Here is a 17,804-nt window from a genome sequence, read left to right on the forward strand (position 1 = left end):
CAGTGGCCATCTTGTATTTCAAAAATGATCCCAAATTCGTTCTCTGCACCCTCAAGAACCTCGGATTCGATATCCATATTATTGAAATCATTAATTTTCGCGGCGTCCATCTTGGATATAAAAAATGTTCCCAAATTCGTTCTCTGCACTCTCGAGAACCTCTGATTCGATATCAATATTGTTGAAATCAAAACTTTGCGCGGCGGCCATCTTGGATTTCAAAAATGATCTCAAATTCGTTCTCTGCACCCTCGACAACCTCGGATTCGATATCCTGTTGAAATCATAAATTTTCGCGGCATCCATCTTGGATATAAAAAATGTTCCCAAATTCGTTCTCTGCACCCTTGAGAAACTCGGATACGATATCCATATTGTTGAAATCATATAAAAATTTACCCTCATGCGCCTAAAGAAGTTTCACTATAAAATGTAAATTAATAATTATAAATATAGGAGTTGAGCAATTGACGAATGCTGTCACGAGAACTTAACCAAATAACAAAAAAGAATGTTTATCTACATATAATGCAATACTCACGAAATACTTCTAGTTGTGATTCTTCTTGACGATTTTGTTTACAAACTTCACTTTTCATAAGAAAAATTGCGTCAAGTAAATAATAATGCGAGGCACATTCAAATATTTTCAGATAATATTACGTTGACGCAATATGGCTATTTCTATAACGGTAATTTTTACATTGTGTAAATCTTTATTTCAATAATAAAATTTATTCAACTCTAATTATTCTTTAATAAACTGCTTGGAGGTATTTGATTTTAATAATAACTAATAATTAACCATTGATTCATATAATAAATGATTACAATCACGCACTTATAACATTAATTATGTTTATAACTCGTCGTTATAACACATAGTTCATAATTTTTTTTTTTTCAAATTTGATATGTTTATAACTATTGTTGTTTCAAATAACGATAGTTATCTTCGCTTCAAACATCTTCGCTAGCAAACTTTATTTTTCATATTTTATTTAAATTAAATTAAATATTGCTTTAAGAAGAAGATGAAATAAAACAGCACATTTTATTAGGAAATCCATTTGAATTAAATTCACGCCTAACTTGATCTACATATGAAGTCTTTCAGCTAATATGCCGGCAAATATATTATATAATAGATATGTGTAATGTGTGTGTGTGTAATATTATTTGTATTATATTTTATATAATACAAGTACAAAAACCGTTCCTGTAAAGTTAAAACTTAAAAACTTAGTAATACTGGGAAAATCAATACAGTAATAATTATTGTTCTATTTTAAATACACGAAGCATACCGCCCAGTTACTATGACGTCGTTACGTGACATTTAGAGCTGGCAACCCTTACAAATTACTAGTGTAACAGGTCCATAAAGGTGATACGAGCTTATTCAGTATTTCAGTAAGGCTCTGGTAGCCGCGAAGTACGGCCGCAGGCATCCGAACTTTGCCTCCCAATTGATAAAAAAAAATTGTACAACGCAGCTGCTGAGATAAGCGGTAAGTGGCTTAATTTTAATTTTGCTAGGCCAAGACAATTATAATATAAGTATTGGACTTTTGGCAAAGTAAACTGTTGCGTTTTAATCAACAAGTACCTATATCGCTGGTTCAAAGCTTTCCATTTTCATTTAGCGCGCCCGAAGCCTGCGAAACAAAGGAATCTGGTTTCGGCGAATATATATTTAAGGCATTTCTTTTTGTTTTATGTTTGTTTTATCAAACAATTAACTTAATCAGGAATACATTTTATGAAAACTATGTGTTATATTTAGGCCATTGTTGTATATTATAATAGTTAAGAACGTATGTATTTCATTGATATTATTATAAAGTGATAGTTGATCTAGTAGACATAATATATAATATTTATTTATACATTTAAATGCAATTTTTTGAATCAATTGAATGAAAATTTTTCAATACATTTTTAGAAAGACCGACACTGCGCTTGTTAGTCTCTCTGGCGTTATAGGGGATCGTTGGCGGCGGTGATTACGTATTGTCAATTGAACCGCATTCTCGTCTGGTTCCCTTTCCCTACCATAATATTAATTAGTATTTATTTATTCAGTATGTCGCGTAATTTTTGCAAGCCGTACTTGCTGGGTATATAATAAAATAGAAACAAGAGTTGCTGATGGAATAGCTGTGTTTCTTGCGCCCGTTCTTCTCAGGCCTGAGACATACCCAGGTGGGGTACTTACTTACTTACCCCGACTTCTTCGCTGTAAAAAGAAAAATAATCGCGCCATTCTGGTGTCGATTGCGCAGCTCAAATAATAAAATCCTCATTACTAAATCTGCCGATATGCGGACCCCTATGTATAAACGATGGATATCTGTTCACATGGAGTACAACAAAAAATAAATTCGACTTGTAATAAATATTAGTTTACATTAATAGCTTTCTAGTTTTAAAGTTTACTTTTATTAAAAATAAGCAAACTATGTGACTTAATGGCCTGAAATAAAAGAATATTATAATACCTTATCAAATGGATGATAGTTTTTGACTTAATATTTTAGTCAAAATATTTGATTTAATATCTTATAGCTCAAGGTAACGGGTGCCACCAGCCAGCAGATAAATTATTTTATTTTAATTATAAAATGGGACTCTAAGAAAAAAAAATGTTGTCTTTTGTCTATATAACAATCTATTCATATTGAGGCATTTTTTGAAGTGAAAACTTCTTTAGCGGTGTTGAGCACTTTTCTTGGGATGGGTATAAAATGTTAACCGCGCGTCAGGGCACTTTTCCTGATCGGAAATTCATAAGATAGTCGTTGATGGATGAAACAATTATAAGTTCAGCTGTTTCTGACTGAACTCCCCAATTATCAGAGCTGGAGAACAACAGCTTGTTAGAAAACACTCAAAATTCAAAGACTCTCTTGGCAAACTTAAAAATAGAATACTAACATACTTTCAAGTCATACTATAAACGTAGTAACTTAAATTAATTTTCTTATTTACTTTCATTTGTACTTAGTTATAAGAAACTTAATTTAAATTATTATTAGTCAATGCTTTTATGTGTGCATATTAGAATTGTAAATAATCTTTAGTTAATATTTGGAATGTATTAATATGTATTCTGTTGAAGTGCCTATTAATAAAAAAATATTTCAATTTCATGATCATATGGTCATTGGATTGTAAGTGGTTGAATCATTGTGATTGTGAAGCCGAAACACCGCGAGGTCGAGGGATCGAATCTTAGCCGTGAAATATTTTTACAGTTTAAATATTTGGTTTTTAAGCTTTGTCATTAGCGAAGACTCTATCTAAGGCGATAGTTATACTTGTAATTCTATGGTTCTATTTTTATTACTTATCGGCTTTAGAGATTAGTGATGATGATGCTGGTAATGGTAAGGTGGTTAAAGAGTCGTTGAAATTATGGATGATAGTTGATTTTTCTGAAAGATAAACTTTTTAACGCATAATCATTGTAATAGTTCTGTAGTGTTACATTTTTTATCTTATATAAATTGACATTTTTGTGTATGAAAGCGAAATAAATGAATATTGCATTTAACCACATAAATGCTAGTACTCTGATACTATATATATACTGATAAATAAAGCAATTCGTGCGAAATTATTCCCTTACCATTCCAAAATATTCAAAAATGCTCAACGTTAATGTTTAAGTTTTCACTTCTCCCGCACTCCCAGAGTGCAATCCGTATTTTTTTAAATATCCGAGGCGGCAAACGGGCAAGAAGATCACGGTATGGGGAGTGGTGAGGCAACCGCCCATGGACATCCGGAACAACAGGTGTCAGGAGATGATGTTGCCGGTATTTAAGGAGTATGCCCTTTTCTTGAAAGTCCCTAAGTCGTATCGGTTCGGTAAAATAGAAACGGGTAAATGATACCACAAAGTGGCTGTGCAAGGCAAAAAAAAACTTGCATAACGCGTGGTTGTAGAATACCAGACGTCAACGTAATGCGGGTGATATTTTACATTTTGACGTAATGTCCGGTGCTGGAATTCGGCCGCTGGATATACACTTTCAGTGATAACAGCCATTAGCCTGGCATGTTCTTATATCTTTGCTATCAACCTATTGTTGGAAAAGAGACTGTTTCATTAAAGGAGTTGTTCCAGACATAATACATAGTCCACATATTACCCAACTAGTAGATAGACTCAGTTCTGCGGCATATGCTGTTAGAAAGATTAGAGAGTACCTACACTTGCGACCGCTAGATTGGTGTACCTCAGTTATTTTCACAGCATCATGGCGTACGGTATTTTAGAAATAAATATTATGACTGTTCATTGTCAGTATATTTATGAAAACTTAATATACGTTCACAAAAATTGTCACCTTTTTGCTCTTAATGGTGATTTTCATTATTATAACACTAGAAATGAGGGATTGCTTGTAACTAATTCTAGTAGGCTTCATAAGATTCATAATAGCTTTAAGGGTTAATGTATACACTTTTATAATAAAGTGTATACATTAACCCTTATCAATAAATATCAATAAATAAATTTAAATGTTTTATAAAAAAAATGCCTCTGTCGTAAATCCTATTACTCCACAGCTGAATATCTAAGTGATCGGACAACCTGGGACTAGATTATGATTATTTTGTAGCAATAGCAATGAAAGTACAATATTGTATATTTTTATTAAAAAGAGCGCAAAAAAAGAATGCTGGGAGAGTTTCTTGCGCCCCTTCTTCTCTTTCAGAGCGCCATTTGTTTCCGAAGCGGTAGTAGTATCTAGTATATTAGAAATGATATCAAAAAGAATTCTAAATGAATCAATTTTTTTAAAATAAATGCCTTTTATGCCATTAATATACCTTGTACGTCGAGCACTAGAAACTACATTTGGAATCGAATATTTATGACCCAAAATTCTTGAAGTAGGCGTTACTTTGCGGAAATCCCAATTCAACACGTGTTTCGCCTCTACGCGAGGCATCCTCAGGACATGTTTGAGAGACATTTGGATATTAGGAAATTGACATGAGATGTCGCTCTTTCAAAATTATTAAATTGTACAATTAGTCCCAGAAGTGGGAGGTATCACTTTAAAATAACAAATTGTTTAATTGATAATTATATATATAACTCATTGATATACTAGCTGGAGCCGCTATTTAGAGACATGGAGTTACTTAAATCTTTCTCAGCAGTGTAAGGTAAAAATGAAACATGTCTTAGTTTGTCCTCTTTTAAGACAGTTAACTCCACTACTTAGTCCAGAGTCGATAATAAAGAATAATAGTAGAATAAAACATTGGAATTGGAAGAGAATATAACAAAAATGAAAGGAAAGGGCGATCTGAGGTCGAGAAGTGGAAAGGGGGGGGGCGGTGTTTATGGGTAAAAAAACGGTTTATCTCTATTTGCGGCAAAAGTGCAAGGCCTATGGAAAAAGTCAAATGGCAAAGTTGTAGGTAGTAAAAAGATAATACAACTAGACTAAACTAGTAGGTAATACAAATTTTGTTTGTACACTTTTTTCACATAAACTCAAAATTTATGTGAGAAATTAAATTTTTATTTTTATCTTTTAAATAAAACACTACTAAAGGATAACAACGTTTCAAGACCTTTACAGATCTCGTTTTCAGGGGGACTGTAGAAACGTCGGATTAACTAAAACAAAAATTTAACTTTTACACAAAAATCTAATGTAAAAACAGTTACAATTACACGCGTCTTAATCCTTTAAAAGTGTTTTATTTAAATGTGTAACACTCGCTTAATCAAAGAAATTACTATTTTTATCTTTTACGAAAATTTTACGTTTCTATGTCCCAAATAAACTGGAATTTATTTGAATTGAAATATTTATTTTTTCACCTTATTTTGACTCAAATATCGAAAAAGAAGCTTTAAAAAAATATCAGTTTCTTTCATAAGGTTGGTGTGCTTTCTGTTTGTTGAAATCTCAAATGTCCGATGGTGTAAAAAAATAAACATTACAGGAACGGACATAAACTGATGATGCCTACTACTCGGCTAAGTCGAGTTAGTAAGTCTTTTGTGGAGCGATGTATATGCTTTTACAACAAGATCCCAGAAAATGTTCAAACCAAAAGTATTACGTTATTCAAAAGAATTGTTAAAAAACGTTTGTGTGGTAAAGTTTACTATAACATAAATGACTTTCTTAATGATACCACAGATTGGAATGGAGCGACCGCCCTCAGGCTATTAAATAATAAGTTTAATTGTACAATATTACTTTGTAAAATATATTTTTTGATGAAATAAAGAGCCCACTGAGTTTGTTGCGCCCATTCTTCTCAAGCCTGAGACATTCATTTTGGAATGGGTGGTAGATTTTTTGACTTTCAATAAGTGATTTCACATCCTACTTTGAATAAAACTATTTGAAATTGAATTTGAATGGTAAATTTTCGGAATAATAAAATACATTTTATAGAGAATTTATACCTGTTATTTCGTAGCAGCACAAATAGGGATTACAATTATAAATCAATAATAATGAAAAAAAAGTATAAGTTGTAACACTGAATCATTTTCCTTTTTACATTCATAATTAGATTTCAAATAGACTTCATCTATTTTTTTTTTCACTTTTTATCAACTTCAAAGGATTCAGCACTGGTCTACTTAGCTGCCAACCCACTTGTTTTGGTGTTTATTAATTGGCCATGTTTTGAGGATGGATTCAAAACCTACAATGTAAAACTGCAGCCGCAATTATTATTATATAAACATCATTATTGTGAAAACGTACACTTATTTCTCAGTAAATCAACAATTTCCATTCCAAGGTACATCGTGAAAGCTTCACTCCCGTTCTTAGAATTCTCTTCAAGGCTGTAGACTAAATTAAGGCTTTTAGTGGCCTTAAGGGATCTCGGAGAGGTTTTTGTTTTTCGTAAAGCCTCCGGAGAGACGAGAGTTCTTGTTTTGTTACACTTTTACCTGTTTTATTTGAATTATAACGTTGAATTTATTTATAAATTGTCTGTTCAACTATATTACTACATTTTGCTTGTGTCTCGTTTGTTCATCAGTGATTGACTCCAGATATTTGAAAGTAAGTAAGGTTTAATCAAAAATTCCATGACTACTTGTCTGATATTCCGTTGGAATTCGATTGCTTTAACGATTCGACGCAATTTGTGTACAAAAGTAATTGTATTACAAATAACAATAAATAAAAAATAACAAGTTTCGAAATTTATGAATTTAGTACAGCAGATTTTGAAAAAAATCTCTTAATAAAGAGGTTTTGTTTGATTTAAATAAGTACCTAGTAAGCTGTACGTTGCCATATATTAACACTGTTGCAAACGGTACTTTTGATTGGTAATTTATAATGTGACTATGACGTCACTAAGATGACGACTGGCGCCAATACCAACCCAGGGCCATTATACCGAATGTAGTAGAATATATTTTCGTAGTCTCTTTGAAGCTAACTTAGCTATGAGTTCAAGATGTCATTTGATGCGTAGCAAAATAATGAGAGAGTATTTTCAAAAATCTGTTTTTTTATAATCGGCAATCCTGACCCATCGGGGAATTAAACTGGACAACATTCAAGTCCTCAATTTCTATTTTTGAAAGAAAGAAAGAAAAAACATTTATTTTAACACACACACAAATAACAAAAAGAAGTAACTTAAAAATATACAAATATAAAAACGTGTGGTGTTTAAAAAAGAGCCAATCAGCATGTGTTTCAACACAAGTGTGCTGCAACGCTGATCTTCTGTGACCCCGCGTGACACATGAACCTCAAGGAAGACACCTCGTCTGAGTAACAGTATTACTATAATAATTGTTCTATGTTAATTATTTAAAATAATATATTTATTAAAGATACACGTTTGTAGACCATATAAGTTGAAACAAAGAAAAGTTATATATAATACTAGTGGGCCCAACAGACGTTGTCCTGTACACACGTCTTAAATTTGAAAAATCTATCCAGCCGTTAGGATGAGTTCACTAACATACACATGAGCAGGAGAATTATATTATATGGACGTAATTGAGAATCTAAACCAATCTCAAATTCACTGAAACAAACAAAAAGTCATCAAAATCGGTCCAGCCGTTTAGGAGGTAGTTTAATTGGGAATCTAAACCATTCTTGAATCCACCCGAAGACACACATCAATCTCAAATTCACTGAAACACACAAAAATCTCATCAAAATTGGTCCAGCCGTTCAGGAGGTAGTTCAATTGTGAATCTAAACCATTCTCGAATCCACCTGAAGACACACAGAAAGTTTCAATAAAATCGGTCCAGCCGTCTAGGAGGAGTTCAGTGACACACACGCACACACGCACACAAGAATTATATATATAAAGATGAATATAAAAGTTTTTATAATTATGTATATTTTTATTAAAAAGAGCGCAAAAAAAGAATGCTCTCAGAGCGCCATTTGTTCCCGAAGCGGTAGTAGTATCTAGTATATTAGAAATGACATCAAAAAGAATTATAAAGGAATCAATTGTGAGAAAATGAATGCCTTTTATGCCTTTTAATTAAACGCCATTAGGTAGCCTTAACACTAAAATTGTTTTTATAGCTGACAAAGGTCTAACAAGCCTTAAGCCTAAACGAAAAAGTGTAAAGACACACGCACACAAGAATTATATATATAAAGATGAATATAAAAGTTTTTATAATTATGTATATTTTTATTAAAAAGAGCGCAAAAAAAGAATGCTCTCAGAGCGCCATTTGTTCCCGAAGCGGTAGTAGTATCTAGTATATTAGAAATGACATCAAAAAGAATTATAAAGGAATCAATTGTGAGAAAATGAATGCCTTTTATGCCTTTTAATTAAACGCCATTAGGTAGCCTTAACACTAAAATTGTTTTTATAGCTGACAAAGGTCTAACAAGCCTTAAGCCTAAACGAAAAAGTGTAAAGGTCGAGTTTCATAATTTAATGTCTCTATAATCTTTATTAAGTACAATTTATTATAAGCTCCAAAGGTCAGACCTAAAATAATTTGAGTAATTCACTTGGAAAATATGTATTATAAAGTGTTTTTAGGACTTGTGTTCTTTAGACTTGAGATTTAAATAGGCACGTGATAATACTTTACAACTCTGAACGATACTTTTATAAATTATGTATAATTAACTTAACACAACAAATATCAACTATTAAATTCTCAGCAAAATCATTGCAGCCATTTAGGAGATTAAAAGGAAAATAGTCACAGAAAAAATGCGGAAATTTAATTGCATTATGCATTCATACAGAAATTTCCATGTTATATATATGCATGTGGCATGTGGGGTGGATTCATAAGAAAATATAATAAATTAACTAATTGAACAAATTCTGTAGGCATTTCTTATTTATTCAAATTCAAATATTTTTATTTATTCAACGTTACAAAACTACGTCCCATTCGAAATAGTATGTCTCAGACCTGAGAAAAACGAGCGCATGAAACTCAGCGGGCTTATTTTTCTTAATTTAGTTACAATATATATATAGTATCAAACAATCATTTTTATAATAAAATAGCCTGAGGGCTCCATTCTCAGTCTGTGGTAAAAAAATAATTTATGTTATAGTAAACTTTACAACACTTTTTGACTTTGGTAACATATTTGTTTTGTACATTTTTTGAGATCATGTTTTAAAAGAATATAAATCGGCCAAAAAAAGTCTTACTGACTCGATTTAACCGAGTAGTAGTCATAAGAAATTTATACTTGTTCTTCGTGTTAACTTATGTTATAACTTATGTTATTATGACTATCGCAGTTTCTAGCGAATTTGTTGCAGCATTCAATTGCAACAGTCAAAAAGTTATTTCATTAATTTTTCCCTGAATATTTCTCTAGAACGTATCTACGTTCTATAGACTAGAATGTAATATGGTAAACAAGCCAGCACGTCGCTTAATAAAAACATATCACTTTCACTCTATCCTGCAATAACTAAGTAGTAAGATTATATTTACTTACTAAGAGGATTAATTCTACTATAAATTATAAAGCAATGCCTTCCAAGCCAGTCAAAATAACCACTTGTCGTATGACCGCTCTTCGACAACACTTCCCTTAAAGCCTCGTCTAATATCGGTAAACTGGGTCTCGAAATCAAGAGCTATTGCCAATTCCGCAGTCATCTGGAGGGCAAGTCCAAATTAGCTTCCAAGAAGCTAGGCGTCATAAATACTGCAAAGCAATACTTCAAGCTCGCCCACATTCTATTACTCTAGATAGCGTAGGTCCGGCATGACCGGCAGGTATTGTTGTCATGTCTGGTCGGTTGCACCCCAGTATCAGCTTGGCTCAGCAAAATCAACTTTCATCCATAATTTCAACGAGAGTCTTACGAATTTTTTATCAGGCTACATGTCCTGACGTGAATTTAACATCTTATACCCATTCCAAGAATAGTGCTCAACGCTGCTAAAAATGTTTTCACTTCAAAAACGGATCTCCATTTGTAGGTATAGATAGATATTTGTTTAATGTTCAGTTGATGCGAATATAATTAGTGACGTAATGAATGCTTAATTAACATTCCTGTTTCAATTATAGTCAAGCTCAGTGGGTCAAATAATTAACAATGTTCGACTCAAAGCAGTGTTTCATCAAAGTGAGAGACACAAATTGACAATAGCGCATGTTATTTGATACGAAAATGTTAAAACTATTTTCTTTAATTGATGGTTCATCCTTTCTTAACGCAAATGATTCGTGGTGAAAGAATTTACCTATATCAAACTTTAAATACAAGTCAAACTCAGTTATTTTAAAATAAATTCACACATTCTTTTTTTCTATTTCAATGAAATCTATGAGAATTAAATTGTTCCTTGAGTTAAAAAAATGCTAATTGAGTTAAATTATTGAAACTTTTGTGAGACATCGTTTACATTATTTATTTAAAACGGCTTTACTTGCGTTTTATCGATGTATGTATCGGACCATTCAGAGGCCCTTCATCAGGGTAAGTGTAGTGAGATAAGGGGACGTTATCGCGAACCCAAAGTGCGCGTGAGTAAAGCTGTGTTAAATATATTAACTAAATTGTGTTACTCTAAAAAGAGATTAATTAATTAGAAAGCATTTGGAACTTATATTATTAATAAACAGCAAATTATAACAACATAATATCTTACCTAAGAAGAAACATTTAAGGCTATTAATTAAAAATTTGTAATTATTATTTATGACTTGTAATTTTTTTTCGGGTATCTTTTTTTGAGAAAAAGTAAATGCCTTTTTAAGTCATTACTTTTAAGTATTTGACATTTGTGTATTTTTGTTGCATCACTACACAATATTAATAAATTAATAATAATAAATTTCGTTTATTTCAAAGATTACATATACATTTTTTAGTGGTTGAGACTTCCCAGTAAGTTGTCTTAGGACACTTGTATTGGGAATATCTCGCAACTTCCTTAGCAGATAACTTTTTATTTAGTAAACAATATAAAAATAAACAGAAATGATTAAAAACCAAATTTTACAATTTACAATTAATTGTGTGTGTGTGTGTATGTGTATGTGTGTGTGTGTGTGTGTGTGTGTGTGAGTGAGTGAGTGAGTGTGTGGATGTGGGTTTGAATTGGACCTTTGATTGGGTCCATCTATGCAATGCGTGTGTTTATCATGTCAGTCTGATCAGAAGATTTTCCACTTCATCATAAGCAAGACAAGTTAGCCAATTATTTAAAGCTTTCTGCATAGATGTAATGTCATAGGATATATATTTATGACACGATTTATTTTATTATATAAGAACACTGATTGACAGCTAAACTGTCGTTCAGCAAAAGTAGTGCGAACAGTAATGGTATCTGCTACTTTATCATTTCTTCTACTGATCAATTTGGCGTGATCTAGCGGAAGTGACTTGTGGACGGCTGAAATGATGTTAAGAACATAAAGTTTCCTAATTGTCAAAAGATTACAAGTCAAATAGAGTGAATCAGTTGGAAATCTTAAAGGTTTGAAGTACATGACCTTGAGAAGTGATCTTTGAGCTCTTTCCAATTCTAAGAGGCTTATCTTAGTTGCACCGCCCCATACCGGAATGCAGTAGGTGATCACTGATTGAGCCAAAGCGATGTATATTTTATTAAGGACTGTGCTATTCATAACGTGCCGCAGAGTTTTAAAAATTCACATAAGTTTTCTCAACCTGGTTATGACCAGTTCGATTTGGGAATGCCAACTTAACCTTTGGTCAATCAGGATGCCGAGATATTTGGTACAATTCACCTTTTCTATGGAGGGACAAGACAATTCAAATCGTGTGGGTTGGAGCATGAGTGGATTCTGATATAGAAGTCTTGAACGGGCTGGTATCTGTCATGTGGAGAGAAACATATATAGTTTGTTTTTGATATATTGAGTGACAATAGATTTTGGTTTAGCCAATTCGAGACTCTTTCAAGGCCCATCTCAGCCTTCCTCTGTACGGCTTCCCACGAGATACCAGAGAAAAAAATGGCTGTGTCGTCAGCATAAGTGAATATACTCGCCCCGTCGATCTGGAGGTTACATAGGTCGTTAATATAGATTAAAAAGAGTGTCGGGCCAAGGACACTGCCCTGCGGTACGCCAAATTTCACATTTTCCATTGTGCTGTGGTATAGGTCAACCTTAACTTCCTGTATTCGGTCATTTAGGTAGCTGTCTAGGAGAGAGGTCACGAATGCCCTGGCCCTCCAATCTGCGCACAAGAATGGGAATAGAAACTGTGTCAAAGGCCTTTTTTAAATCTAGGAAAACTGCGAGACATTTATTGCCCTTGTCCACTTCTCTTACTATAGTTTTTGTTAATCCTAAAATTGCGTCTTGTGTGGAAACACCTTTTCTAAAGCCATATTGACAATTAGAAATAATATTATATTTATTGAAGTATTTAAGAAGTCTATTGTTAATTAATTTTTCTATTATTTTTGAAATAGCAGACAATACAGAGATAGGTCTATAATTGTTTACATCAGTTTTAGTCCCACTCTTGTACACAGGAGTAACAATGGAACGCTTTAGAGAGGAAGGAAAAATACCTGATTTAAAGCAGAGATTAGCCAATCTTGTTATAAGTGGGATCAAGTAATCTTTAGAGAGCTTTAGAAATTTCGTTGAAATTCCGTCCCAGCCAGGAGCGCTTCTAGAGTCAAGACTCATAAGTATGCTGTTGATCTCTTCAGTATCAGTATCAAGTAGTAATATTATATTGTAGTTGAAATGAATTGTAAAACGATGAAGCTGTAAATGTTGATTAAATAGAGCGGCAATGAGTTTCTTGCCACTTCTTTTCATTAAAGTTCAACCTTTTGCGAAGTGGCAGCAAATGTAAAAAGAAAAGAAAACTTGACATTCATAAAAGTAATTTCCATGACCAATAATAAAATATAAAATAATAAAGTTATTTTAATTTAATTTATTAAATGAAACTTCTTTAACTTTGTTCTATTGCTATATTATTGAGTACTTTTGTTATTTTATAATTTATCATTTGTTCACCACTGTTTGTGAAACTGTTGGAGGAGATTATATTAAGTGGCAACGGGACTACGGGTTAAGTTTGTTAACTCTATATAATGAATTGCTTAAGGTTAACGTTATAAAATATTTTTCCTAAAAGCCACACGAATCTCTGCTTAGTGTATAATGCAAATTCTCGGGAAATCAATGTTTTGTTATATATTTTTATACTATAACATATCTTCTGTTAAACTGTTCTTTAAAGTCATTGCTAAAGATTGATCGATACAAAAATATCAAAGGCATAAAGTTGATTCTACTGACCCTATTGTGCAGGAAACCCTTAAAGAACTTATAGTTGTAGTAAACAACGCACAAGCTGGTGTCTAATGTAGTGTATGAGCAAGTCAATCAAGGATAAAATTGAGAATCAACATCAATTATCTATACAAAGAGGTGCCGTTTGAGCGTGGAAATGTAACTAGAGCTATTTAAGTCGATATATAGAGGCATAGTCCAGGAGACGTCTACTTAACACCAAAGGTTCTACTGAGGGATTTGTTTTCACTTTTAACCGATAGTCGTTTATATTTATGTAATTAGGAATTCCACGAAAAAATATAAAAAGATTCTTATGAGAAAATTTATACTATTACCCAAAAACATTAATAAGAAAATCTGGGGGCAGAGCAGTGCCAAGTCAGAAGCATTTCCCCCACATAAAACAGATTTGGCAAAAGGACAATTCTATATTTACAGTAACCAGATATATAATGCAGCCAACGTAAGACTAAACATATACCCACAGACTTTATTACAATGCAAAAAAACAACCAAAAACTGGCTTGATGGGCTGAATTTCCACGAGACCGAAAATTTTACACAATAAAACAACTTAATAAATATAAACAAATCATAATAACATATCTAAACACACACAGACTCGCACACACACACACACACATACACACACATTCTTAGAAGTTATACTTTTATTTTATTTTATCTGATTTTGATGTCTTGTACCGAGAAGTCAGCTGTCAGAGCAGCTGAAACACAGTTCATACTAGTTTAGCTATAAACATATATATATTTTAACATCAAAGCCTCCGAGAAAAAATCATAGAACATTGGGAACTTTGAGAAAAACTGTATCTGAAGCTGAATAAAAAGTACCGGAAATTAAAAATAGGAAGGCTATGTACAAAAATAAGAAAATCTTATAACACAGACAGTGGGCTTGAAGAAAATCCTGCTGTTGGTATTTAGAAGAAGAAGGTACCGGAATGGAACAATGTTGGACTATCTACAAAAAGAAATGAGATGCCATCAAAACATAACTTGTAAAAAAAACCAAGTCTCTCAACTCATTTCTTCTACCATCAGAAGTTGTAAGATCCATGTTATACCAAGTCGGCCTATTTATTATGTCACTACTTAAGGGTACTTCTGTTTTAACTTGATACATAATTAGCTAACCTAGCAACATCTTATGGTGACCATATCATTATTGAAAGTATTTTTTTTTGTTTTAAATTTGGATCTCACAACTTTTATGGTAGACGAACTGAGTTGCGAGGTTTGGTTTTTTTACAAGTTAAGTTTTTGATGGCATATTTATAACAGTAACAAAAATAGTGGCTTATGTGAACTGCCATGAATTTATGTATGGAGTAGTCTTATTTTGCTTGAATAGGCCATATTAATTTTCTTATTGGTGTTTTAGAAAACAATTAATTCAATAGTTATTAAAAAATCCACCTGTATAATTATTGACTCATCACGATATCTCTGGAACCATAAGGCGTAGATACTTGAAATTTGGTAGAAATATTACTATTGCCAAGCAGAGGTTAGCTAAGAACGGATAATAATAAAATTTTAATTTAAATGTTTTATAAAAAATGGCTATGTCGTATATCCTATTACACCACAGCTGCAGAATATCTGAGTGATCGGGCAGCCTGGGACTAGATTATGATTATTTTATAGCGATAGTAATGAGAAGAGAGTTTCTTCCGCCGCTTCTTCTCTCTCAGAGAGAATTCTAAAGGAATCAATTTTGAGATAATAAATGCCTTTTATGCCTTTTAATAAGAGATTTCCGACTATATATTGACTCATCAAAATATCTCAGAAACCATGAGACGCAGAGACTTGAAATTTGGTAGGAATATTACTTTCACCGAGTAGAGGTCCACCCGCAAGATTTTTTTAAATTATGAATAGTACAACACCTGTTACGCAGCTAGTGTTATCTAAATTAATAATGCGTAGTATGAAATACATTGATGATTGATATTATAACAACATCTTCATTTAGGAAGCACACAACGTGTAAGAGAAAAATTTAAATTATAGAGATTGTTTTGAACTGAAATGAAAATTTCCTGGTAATAATACACCACGGGTACGAAGCGGCCTATAAACGTTTTAAATGAAATTCAATTCATTTTGGATCGTTCTAAATGATAATGTGTTAGGTTTAAAATACAAGGCGGAATAAACAATTTAGGACTGTACTTTGTTCTTTAATGTAATATTTCATTTTTGAAGTAAAAATTTCTTTCACCGCGTTGGACACTTTTTGGTACGGGATAACCTTATGGGTTCGCGTCACCGACATGCTCAGGACTGGCGCACCCGATACATAAATATTAATTAATATTATATATTATAGTTAGAAACATTTTGGATGGGTTAAATATCGTGAGTTCGCATCACCGAAATTCTTATAGCAGTATATCTGTAGCTATACAGCTGACGTATTGTGCAACATTAGTGCTGTGTATATCTTATAAGTGAAATTGAATGGATTTAGTGAAAAGTTCAGTCAATGTGTAGGAGGTACTATGTATATACTGTGCATTGTTATAATAGATTTTTGGTTTGATTTATATATCATTTGAAAATCCTTTTTAAATTAATAATTTAATTGGTTTTAAACATTATGAAATATCAAATTCAAAAGTCTCTGAGATTTAACTAGTTTAGTTTTGCCAATCGACAAAAAAGAAATTAATTATACATATTTTGAATAAAATAATCTAATATATGACCCGGCTAACGTTGTTTTGCCACATTAATTAAGTTCTTTTGTAACACCAGAAAAATCACATTGCCGCCTTTTATGGAAATGTTAGCGCTTTTTTGTAGGTACCCATGTCGTATCGTGCTGAAAGCACCTTTCCTGGATGCTCCTTGCATAGTTGTACGTGGAAGGAAGTTCCTTAAAAACCCCACTGTGAAGGAACGTCAGACATCCAAGTCGTGTTTCTTTGAACCCCATACTCCTTCTCCATAAAACACTCTGTTTACTTAATACCAATTTCAACATCCAATAGTTACTCAAATCGTTTATTAGGCATTAAAACAAACACATGGACAAAAGACTGCCATTGCCCAATAGGGTTACAGTTCATAACCACATAATCTACAGTCTACACTTTAAGTACACGGTCACAGACAGAGGTTGGGGCAATTTCTCGAATCGCGTTTTACGCAGACGCTGCGTGGTGACGTTAGATATTGTCTCGTAGACCAACTTGAAAATCAAAACATTCCCGGTGTGAGGGGGCGGCCAGGAGTGTGTATGTGTAAGTGCTGGACGCGGGACGCGGGTATGAGCGCTGCCAAATCACAAAAAATCAAATTTCGTGCATCCTTATTCTGTAGGATTTAAAAAAAGCCCATCTGTCACACTACTAAACATATTTAGAAACGGAGAGTCTTTTGCAATATACTTACCAATAATCAAACACACAAACATTTAATTTATCATCATGTTTAATTATTCCTTGACCTTATTTTTCGAGGATTAATATGACCCCAAAGATACAGCTTACAAAATGTTGATTCCCTCAGAAATATAATGTGAAACAATAAGAAATTGTAACGATTATGATCTTCCATTAATTTAATTACAGAGTTTATTATCTGGTAAAAACTGCTTATAAAACACGAAGGTGGAAATATCTTTTCCTTTAATAAAAGTTGGTCTTAATTTTTTCCGCAAAAGCAGGCAAATTACAACCCCTCGAGCCACTGACAACTTTTAATAGCACGCTCACAACATAAATCGATAACAAGCAGCGTTTTACAGTTGAGAACAATTGTAATACTACTTCACTTTATTACATAAGATGCAGTGTGAAATTTCCTTGCAAGTATGACAACTTACTCGTTTTACAAGTTTTTAAATGGATTTTGAACATGGTTATCATCTAAGCTGCCTTTCGATTGAATCTATTGGTGGAAGAATTTTTAAATTCTATATGTAGGTTCCGATATTTTCGTGTGACACACATTCCCAGCATTGAATATAACTATTTCTACATTGCG

At 32.7% G+C, this 17,804-nt stretch overlaps 1 protein-coding gene across 1 annotated transcript in view; it reads left to right on the top strand.

Moving 5' to 3' along the window:
- The first annotated feature begins 1,363 nt into the window (after positions 1-1,363).
- The window catches only part of LOC126977431 (IDLSRF-like peptide), an 80,207-nt gene continuing 63,766 nt past the window's right edge, over positions 1,364-17,804 (top strand). Inside the window, exon 1 of the mRNA XM_050826233.1 lies at positions 1,364-1,511. The gene's annotated coding sequence lies outside the window, so the exon portion shown is untranslated. The remainder of the gene's footprint in view (positions 1,512-17,804) is intronic.

Source organism: Leptidea sinapis, chromosome 2 (genome assembly GCF_905404315.1).
Source record: "Leptidea sinapis chromosome 2, ilLepSina1.1, whole genome shotgun sequence".
NCBI classification, from domain to species: Eukaryota; Metazoa; Arthropoda; class Insecta; order Lepidoptera; family Pieridae; genus Leptidea; species Leptidea sinapis.